Consider the following 10950-nt stretch of genomic DNA (forward strand, 5'->3'; position numbering starts at 1 on the left):
ATTTTCTAATAAAGGTCTACCGCGTGGACCCATTAATTGTGAGATTAATCTTGGGACGCCAGAAACGTGCCTCTCTCCTAATCCCGCAGCAGTCGGCTGCGATACACCTGGATCAGGAGCTCGGCCTGTGCCCACACCCTGACTTGGGCCTCCGCGTCCTCGCCTGCATCCACGTCCTCTAGGCCTACCCCTCAGCATGGTGTATTACCAGTAGTGCAGAAACAGAACGCTGTAATTAAATGTGCCGCTTATTGGTCTGTGGTTGGAGGCTGACTTCGCTTACGGAACGCACAGCAGAGGCAGGAAAGAATTTTGCGCAAGCCTGCTGTAACACTTAGCTGGCTGCGTATGAATTAGGACAACTACCCCCAGCAGAGACCCAGTACACAGAGGACGGTCACAGGCAGCCCAAATTTTTTTCCCAAATGTTTTTGGAAAGGCCCACTGCCTATATAGACAGTATATGTCTTTCACCTTTTTCACTGTCCCTGCCTCAGCACTACTGGCCCTATACTATGTAAAATTACTGCAGACTGTTTCCCTCTGGACAGGATGACAGCGGTGATGTAACGGGCAACGCAGAGCCAGGAAAGAATTTTGCGCAAGCCTGCTGTAACACTTAGCTGGCTGCGTATTAATTAGGACTACTACCCCCAGCAGAGACACAGTACACTCAGGACGGTCACAGGCAGCCCAAATAGATTTTTTTGTCTCAAATTTTTTTGGAAAAGCCCACTGCCTATATAGGCAGTATATGTCTTTCACCTTTTTTACTGTCCCTGCCTCAGCACTACTGGCCCTATACTATGTAAAATTACTGCAGACTGTTTCCCTCTGGACAGAATGACAGCGGTGATGTAAGAGGCAACGTAGAGCCAGGAAAGAATTTTGCGCAAGCCTGCTGTAACACTTAGCTGGCTGCGTATTAATTAGGACTACTACCCCCAGCAGAGACGCAGTACACTCAGGACGGTCACAGGCAGCCCAAATAGATTTTTTTGTGCCAAATTTTTTTGGAAAAGCCCACTGCCTATATAGACAGTATATGTCTTTCACGTTTTTCACTGTCCCTGCCTCAGCACTACTGGCCCTATACTATGTAAAATTACTGCAGACTGTTTCCCTCTGGACAGGATGACAGCGGTGATGTAACAGGCAACGCAGAGCCAGGAAAGAATTTTGCGCAAGCCTGCTGTAACACTTAGCTGGCTGCGTATTAATTAGGACTACTACCCCCAGCAGAGACGCAGTACACTCAGGACGGTCACAGGCAGCCCAAATAGATTTTTTTGTATTGTCCCAAATTTTTTTGGAAAAGCCCACTGCCTATATAGACAGTATATGTCTTTCACCTTTTTCACTGTCCCTGCCTCAGCACTACTGGCCCTATACTATGTAAAATTACTGCAGACTGAGGACGCAATGCTCTGCACGGCCGATATACAAAAAAAAAAAAAAATGTGCAACACTGCAAAAAGCAGCCTCAACAGTACTGCACACGGTCAGATGTGGCCCTTAGAAGGACCGTTGGGGTTCTTGAAGCCTAAAATCACTCCTAACACTCTCCCTATAGCAGCTCCAGCATCAGCAGCACTTCCCCTGAGCTATGTCAGAATGCATCTGTGGCGAGCCGCGGGAGGGGCCGATTTATATACTCGGGTGACACCTGATCTCGCCAGCCACTCACTGCAGGGGGGTGGTATAGGGCTGGAACATCACAGGAGAAAGTTGTAATGCCTTCCCTGTCTTTCTATTGGCCAGAAAAGCGCGCTAACGTCTCAGAGATGAAAGTGAAAGTAACTCGAACATCACGTGGTACTCGCCTCTAGTAACGAGCATCTCGAACACGCTAATACTCGAACGAGTATCAAGCTCGGATGAGTACGCTCGCTCATGTCTAATAATGACATATGAGCCACATTTTGTAAACTCTTCACCGTCAAAGTTTGATTGTACCCATTTACACACTTTCATACATTTTACAGCTTACCCCCCTTATATCATCATATGGAGGAATATAGTGATGCACCAACTTTTAAGATCAGTAATTCATCTATCCAGATATTAAATATTTTTGGAAAACTTTTCCGGACTTTGCTGAGTTTTCTTCCGCTGTGGATTTTGCAGTAGATCCATGCCGGCAAAATGTTGACACATTTTGGTGAGGATTTCATGCAAAGCATTGCAAGGGTGAACGCTGCTGTGACAATGTACTATAAATCTGCGGCAGGATTAACATGCTGCCAGTCTGAAGATCCACAGCGTGCCTTCAGTTTTATGGGTGTTTACTTCACCCCTTGAATTGTGCTATAAATTGCTAGGGATTTTTGGTGTGCAAATCCACCAATTCCACAGCATCTGAATTAACCCTTAGGGTTCTTTCACGCAGAATGGAATTACGCCACAGGACGCAGCCAAATCTGCAGCTGTGGAATCCCATATCAAAATCCGCAGGATTGATTTTAATGAGGGCTGCGCCTGCAATTACGAGCGCCGGCCACTACACAGTGGTCAAAGCAGCAGCTTCCACTCTGACCCTGGTGTATCCTGGCACTGACAGCCGGCGCTGCCTGGAAAACCCCTTTAACTTATTGCGCCTAAAAGTGTATTTACACTGCAAACATGATCTCTCAAAAGATGGCTTTTGAACAATCATTTTGTATAAACTACTACTTGGCACTAATGGTTATTAGTACCAAGTAGCAGCGTGTGAGCCACTGGTAGCTGTAATCGGGGAACAGACTACCAGCTGTTTCCTGATTACATTCCCTTTCTTCTGCATGCGGGGCTGACAGCTGAGAACAGCTGAAAAAATGCAATCAGCTGTTGTCAGCCGTCTCCAGGCAGAACACAGCATGCGGTCCTGTTTATCAGCTGTTCTGCTGAATGACGGTTTTCAAGCCAAATTGATAATCGTTGTTCCGCAGAAAACGGAAATATGGGTACATTTAGACACAACGATTATCGCTCAAAATTAGCTCAAAAGCCGTCTTTTGAGCAAATTTTGAGCGATAATCGTTGTGTCTAAATGGGCCTTTAGTGGTTGCAGCATTTCACATCACCTTACAGAATGCCAGCTTTTTCTGCAGTTTAGGTTATGACCATCAGATGGCACTGTTTGCGAACTAACTAAGAGCTATAATGTGTTTCGCTATATTCTTAGAGTGTGATTGTTCTCAGTGAGAGAAACTAAGTAATCTTGTAGATATGATACCTTTTAATGGCTCACAGAAAAACGCACGATGTTACAGCAAGCAAGCTTTCGGGGGTATCTCGCCCCCTTCGTCAGGCTAATGAATGAAACTAGTTTGGATGGCACACAATTATAACATACAGATGCAGAGGGGAGGGGGGACACCCCTCTTGGTCTAAATAAATGATCACACACAGAAATCTGAGACTTGAAAAAACAATACAGCATAATTAGAACTAAACAACCACAAAGCCAATGTTAACAATTAACAATAAGGATGAAATTTTGATTTCATTCAAGGGTAGCAATATCTGATGAAAGTCTAAAGGCCCATTTACACCAGACGATTATCGCTAAAAAATCGCTAATCGGCGATCGTTTTAGTGATAATCGGTGCGTGTAAATGTGCGAGCATTGTCTGCGGCTGATCATTAAATTCAGTGCAACATAAAAATGATCACTTACTTTTATCAGTAGTTCTCCACTGGGAGTGCTGATAGCATTGTTTCCCCATGGAGAACAAAGTATCTGAGCACAGATAATAACCTCTGGCTATTAGGCTGCATTCACACGAATGTATATCGGCTCGGTTTTCACGCCGTGCCGATATACGTTGTCCTCATCTGCAGGGGGGGAGGGATGGAAGAGTCAGGAGCAGGAACTGAGCTCCCGCCCCCTCTTCACCCCCACTCCACTATTTGTAATGAAAGGAGGCGGGGCTAAGTGCCATGATTTAGTCCCGCCCCTGTCCCACCCCCATTGCAAATAGTGCAGAGGGGTGGAGAGGAGGCAGAGAGGGGGCGGGAGCTCAGTTCCAGCTCCTGGCTCTTCCAGGCTCCCCCCCTGCAGAGAGAGACGAGGTATATCGGCTCGGCGTGAAAACCCAGCCGATACACGTTCGTGTGAATCCAGCCTTAGCTGCACGTAGTGAAGACTTCATTTGCATACCTAATTGGTACTTAAGTAGCTGAGTAGCTACTAAAATACCAATTAATTTTTATGCAAAATGATCGCACAAAGTTGTCACTCAAACTGTCCTTTGAGCGATCTTTGAGTGATCATCGGCCCGTGTAAATGGGCCTTTAGGCTGCTCTCACACTCACCACTTTTTGCCACACTAACTTCTGTACAACGCTGCCATTGATTTCAATGGGGCTTCGTAGATCTGTGCGCTTAAACACAGCATTTCTAACACTGCGATTTTCGAGTGCTGTTTGCTCTATTTTCACACATTTTTGCACGCAGCTCATCACTCATCACAATGATGGTGTGCATTAAAAAGTGCTGTCAAACACTGTACAGTACATTAAAAAATTCAGCATGAAATCACCCTAAAATGCCGTGATTTCGAGCGGTGTTTTCTAAACGCATGTGTGAAAGTTAGTTTAACCCCTTAAGGACATGGCCTATTTTGGGCTTAAGGATGCAACGATTTTTGGCGGATTTTCATCTCCATTTTTTCCAAAGCCATAACTTTTTTATTTTTCCGTCGACGCGGACGTATAAGGGCTTGTTTTTTGCATGGTGAACTGTAGTTTTATTGGTGCCACTTTTGGGTACATAAGACTATATTGTAAAACTTTTATTACATTTTGTATGATCGCAGGGAGAGAAAACACAATTCTGCCAAAGATTTTTTTTTTACAGCGTAATCATGCAGCATAAATGACATAATACGTTGTTTTGCGGGTCGGTACGATTACAACGATACAAAAGTTCTTATATTTCTTTATCGTTTTTCCACTTTTCTGCAATAAAAAACCCTTTTTTTTGGAAAAAAAATTTTCTAAATAGCTGCATTCAAAGTCCTGTAATGTTTTATTTTTCCATGGACGGAGCTCTGTGAGGGCTTATTTTTGTGAAATGAGCTATAGTTTTTATTGGTACCATTCTGGGCTACATACGGCTTTTTTAATCACTTTTATTGCGTTTTTTGGGAAGCAAAATGAAAAAAATTTGCATTTTGCCTTAGTTTTTTTTAATGCTTTTTATCGTTCAATTTATTTCACGCCTCGTTACGGATACGCTGATACCAAATATGTGGGATTTTAATTTAAAAAAATGTTATGCTAATATGGGAAAAGGCACAATTTTTTTATTTTTTTTTAATACTTCTTTTTCACATTATTTTTATACAGTTCTTTACACTTTTATGTCCTTGTGGGAGACTTGTACAATAGCAGCTATGATCGCTATGATAAAGCATTGCAGGACTTCTGTCCTACAATGCCTTATCGCTTGTTATAGCGATTATAGGCACTGGCAATGCAGGAGGCCTGTATCTGGTGTCCTGTTGTCATGACAACCCGTCGGACTCTCCACGATTATATTGCGAGAATCCGATGATGTACATGGATCGCGGCAGGGAAGAGGTTAATAGCAGTGATCGCTGTCCCGATGCACCCCCGCTATTGCAGGGGGAGGCCGGCTATCAGTGACAGATGACTCCCGCTGCCGGATAGCGAGGGATTTCTTCTCGTGCTATCCATAGGGCATAACTTTATGTCCTGTTGCGCTAAGTGCCTCCCTCCCAGGATATACAGTTACGCCCTGTGGCAGGAAGGGGTTAAAGTAGGTTGCTTCCTTGATGAAGCTACCCATGGTGTAGCGATACCAGTACATTTTCCTTTCTCTTGACCCAGTGCCGTGGATGGGTATATATTTTTTGGAGTGTCTATGTTCCATTATGGTGTCTCCAGATTTCTCTCATGTCTTACTGCTCAGTATGTCACATTGCTCTTTATCTTGGTTGCTGCACATTGGATGCTTATAAAGTCGGATGATTTACTTCCGGAGAACCTGATGACAGGCCTGTTGCACCATCCTATTTGTATTTGAGTGGGTAATTGTGGTCTTCTGCTCCCCATATTTGAGGGGATTCAGATTTTTTCCCTGTTCTTGTTTACATCTTTTGGGTCTTTTCTATATGAATAAAGTTTTCTTACATTTACGTATTTCTGATATTCGGATGTGCTCCACATTTATATGTGATCTCCACATATTAGCTTAAGGGCTAATGCCCACGGACGGATTATCGCTGCAGAATTCACAGCCAGACGACCGCAGTGAATTCTGCAGCAATGTCCGTCCATAGACATGCTGTGTTAAAAGATTCTTCCCTGCCCACAAGCAGAAATCAACTGCGATTTTCCGCTCGTGGAGGAGAACCGCAGTTATGTTCTATTCTGTGCGGAAAATCGCAAGGACGGCTTCCATTGAACAGAAGCCATCCTTCCCATGATATTCCGCGTAGTGGGCACTGTGGAAGTATCGCGGGAATCTGCGTCACAGCCCGGTGCATCATGCCCTTCACAGCACATGTGCGTCGGCTCGCCGGGTGAGATATTCGCCGCGGATACGGACCGGTGAGTATGGGGTCTTTGGGGGGCGCCAGGTCTGATTCCGCTGCGATATTTCGCAGTCGGAATCCGATCCGGCCTTGGGCATGATGCCTAAAGTAGTTGTAAAAAAATGAATGGGTTTATTTAATAACCCCAAATATATAACAAAATGTGATTAATTCGTCCCCACAATATCAGGATCGTATTCTAACATCATATGTATTCATGAGGCTGCTTTCACACCGGTGTTAGGGTCAGCTTAGCGTTCCATTTCTCTGCTCCGTTTTTGGAGGAAAGAGACAGAAATAAAACTGAAAAATTGATGTTTTTTTCTCCCATTGATTTAAATCAGGGTTTCCAAAAAAAAAAAGAGAGCTAACTGAAAGGCTTTTGTTTGCTTCCATTCCATTATATTTCCATTTTTTTTGTACAGAAAAATAGCGCAGCCAGCAGATATTTTCGGTTCCATTTTTATTTTTTTTATTTTTAATTTGTTTTTCTATCAATCAATGAAATACAAGAACATTTGCATAGTAATAAGGAATTGCATCATTTTCCATATTGATCACGCAGGATCATTTGCATGGAAAGTAGCATCTTACTTGAACAAACACCAATGATGATAATAATTCTTACAGAATTTTCCTGCCATCAACTCTTTGTTTCTTTACTTTCTGCATTCTTTTTTTTTGGGGGGGGGGGGGGGGGGGGGGGGGGGGACTGGAACAGTAGCATCTTGTCCTCTTTATCATGAGATCGTTTCAGAACATTCTTGACTCAGACTGACCTTGACTCACTCTTGGGGTCTAATGATAGCGGAGGGGGGCTATGGATAAGGGAAGGTTGGGGAGAGGGTAAGTGAGGTAAATACATCTACTAGATGAGACAGACCAGGGGTCGTTTTGCCTTATGGTTGGGGTTCCGTCTCTTGTTTGCTCTTCACTCACCGCTAGCCTGCCCAGAGTTCCCCTCAATTCCTCCACTAGGTACCACTTTGTATATCTGAAGGGGGTCACTATAGCAGATATTTCCGCTTCTGAGAAGTAGTAGGCGAGAAATCCCTTCCATTTTTTTGAGTTTTTTTGTACCCCTCTCCTCGTGCCTCTCTACTTCTATTCTTTTCATGGTCATTATGTGAGTTGGGCCGCCACTTCTGCCACCTCGGAGAGCGTCTGAGAGAGCCAGTGTTTTAGGATTGTATGTTTCGCAGCTAGGAGGAATACATGCAGAAAGGGTGGTCTGGCTTGTTGTTCCGTCATGTCTGTTGCGGCCCGACATGGAAAAGTAGTGAGAACCTATTTACACCTATTTTTATCTTCCATTTAGTTTGGATGTATTATGCTGTAGATCCCTCGAATAGGTTTATTTGTGTACATGACCATATGCCATACTCAACGTCTGTGGCAGGAAGGCCACATTTTGGGCCCTTTACCAGTCGGTCAGGGTTTGTTGCCGTGGCTGGGATGTTAAAACCATAAATGGCATAGTGCATTATTTTAAAGAAGGACACTCTGCACATCTCGCTCTGTACATGTTGGCGTATCATGCTCCGGTGTTGGAGAAGCTTGGTCACCAAGTCGTCGTTTTGTATGGCTTTTTTGCAATGTGTAAAGAGTATGTGTATTTGGCTCATTGAATTTGCCTCTAATGGTTTTCTGTATTCTTGATAGCGATGGTGTCATATGCAACTGCTCAATGAAGGTGTCCAAGTCGGCAACATTGGATTCTCTTGCTAGATTTGTCAACCTGTTTTTACGGAAAGGGCGGGCCTGTTTAATTTGCAAGACGTGAGCGAGGTAGATGGAATTTATGTTGCAGTTCTAGTTGGGTGAGCCATCTTTGGTCTGTGTCATGCATGAAGTGAGCGGCTAGATTTGGGTTTCCATTTTGTGGTCTACCCATAACTTATATGAATTCTGGCTGTGGACTTCCACTTGTTGGTGTAATCACATGTCCTTGAATGGCCAATAGATATGTATTGTTGCTTAATTGAGAAGCAATCAAAACGGCCAAGGCATTCATGCCAAAGTGAGGGAGACCACGAGGTTTGGGAGAAGGGTAGTCACGGGTGGCTCTATGGTCTTGCCCGCCAGTGGCACCAAAAGTGTTTGGCTTGTGCAGTGACCCAAAGCACGTACCATGGTACGCTTTATAGGAAGGCCTGTTTTGTCACACGTGCCGCCAGTACTCCAACTGGAGCCTCGGGATAGAATCCCGATGAAATAACTGGGACAAGTCCAGTAGCTTGATAGTAATCTGGGAGTACGCAGATTTACTAGGCTGATTTTTGTAACAGTAGAAAATACAATCTCCACAACAGTACTTTAAAATGGTACTGTTGATACAGAAGTATGCAGTGAATTGAACACTGTAGAATGCAGCAATATTGATTTGATTAAGAACGGACTTCAATGCTCTCTCCTTTCCTTTCTCTGAGTTGATTTGCAAGACAATTTCCCCACTAGTTGTAATTGAAGGGTTGATTCAGGTTTAGTAAAGTGTAGTGTAGAAGCAGCAGGGCGCTCCGTGCAGAAAACAGCTGGACACCCCGCTTGTCTTCTGCATCCTCCGCTCGGAGCGCTTGACTGTATAACAGACGGGTGCTCAGAGTGAGGAACAGCTGGATGCAGAAGGCAAGCAGCCCCGCTTGTCTACTGCATCCTACACTCAGAGCGCAAGGTGATTGCTCAACATTTGAGCGATCACCTTGCGCTGTAAATGACAATGATTATCGCTGAAAAGTCGCTCAAAAGACATCATTTGAGCAATAATCGTGTCAAAGAGGCATCTAGTGGTCAACAAACTACACAAAAGGAAAAATAGGTCCACTACACAATGGACTTGGGGGACACCAGTGCTTTGGGAGCCTACATGGTGGATACTGAGGTTCATTAGGGGTAGCAGCAAGATGATATGAGTTCACATTGACAAGACATGACTGGAAGAAGCCTTTATGATTATCTAAGCCCAGATAAGGAACAAAAATGGACTTCAACCAGATAAGACACCACCTGTGATCACAGGAGGTAACTGCACTGTAATTACCATCACTGTGTAGAGCTGGTATTTCACTATTATATATTGACATTATTTAAAGGTATCCTTGAACTGAACCACTGTATCTAAACCATGTTATAATGTAAATATGCTGCTTCTAATATAATTTTTTTTAATGGAGAGGCCCAATTCTAAATTTCTCTATGGGGCTCCATGATTTCTATGTACACCCCTGGGCACTTATATATGTCACCTATATCTGGATGCCCAGGAGTGTTTCAGAAATGGCATGTAATAAGACAACTTTGAATATGGATGCATCCTGCCTTCAAAGTGATAAAACACTCACTGGTCTGTATTGTGCCTTTTTCCTTATAGTAGTAAAATTTATGGTGGACAACGGCCGGTTCCACACAGTCGATAGAATTGCGCAATTTTCGTGCGATGCGTGAGAGAAAGCAGGATTATGAAAACAATGATTTTCAATGGTTTCCTTCACGTTTGCGATGTTTTCACTCATGCGATATTGTGTGAAAAACAATCGTAGCATATCCTATCTTCCTGTGTTTTGTGATTTTTTTTTATCTCCCATGTCTCCCTATGGAGCCTCCTTTTTATCGAATCTCAAAGCACAAATTTGCTATTTTCGTGTAATGCGTTTTTAACATTAGAAACTCCAATTGACTTTCATGTGAGAAAATGGCAAGCAGCAGTGATATTTTTGCGAGAAAAATCAGCACTAACGCTCTGACATCTCATGAGCAAAATTGTGATATTGCCGCGATTTTCTCGCCTGCGTGAACTCGACCTTAAGTGACTTTCCTCCTCCACATCAGATGCCAACTTGTGAAAAGGAACCTCCAGTAAATTCAGTTATATGACTACCATGGTTGTGATAAAGGTGAACAGATGAGAAAGGTGTTATTGGCGCCTGAGGTTTGCCATTTTTAAAAACCAATTCAATTTTTTTGTGGGGAAAAAAAATATGAGTTATCAAGGAAATCCAATGTAAAAAGGGTGCAGTTGTTACTGTCAATACAGTCAGTACTTAGACCATCGCTTATTAGTACCATGCCTCCCTGAAAATAAGACCTACCCTTAAAACCACTTACCCTGATTTTTTTTTGGGGGGGGGGGGTTTGCTTGAAAATAAGCCCTAGCTACACTAAGAAAAAAAACTCCCCTTGCAGGCACCATCCCGTTCCCTCTTGCTGCTCTCCAGGTGCTCCGTTGAATGGCTATGGTTGGCTCATTAAGCGGCGCTTTGATTGGCTAAGGCCACGGTCTCGCTATGGACTTGATGTTTAGTTAGTTCCATGCTGAAGTTACCCATGCAGTAGCGATACTCATGGGGTCTGGGCTCTCTAGCAGCACACAATGCATGGATATTGACCTTTTCTGGCCTAATGTCATTTTTGT

Source organism: Eleutherodactylus coqui, chromosome 9 (assembly GCF_035609145.1).
Source record: "Eleutherodactylus coqui strain aEleCoq1 chromosome 9, aEleCoq1.hap1, whole genome shotgun sequence".
In the NCBI taxonomy this organism is placed as follows: Eukaryota; Metazoa; Chordata; class Amphibia; order Anura; family Eleutherodactylidae; genus Eleutherodactylus; species Eleutherodactylus coqui.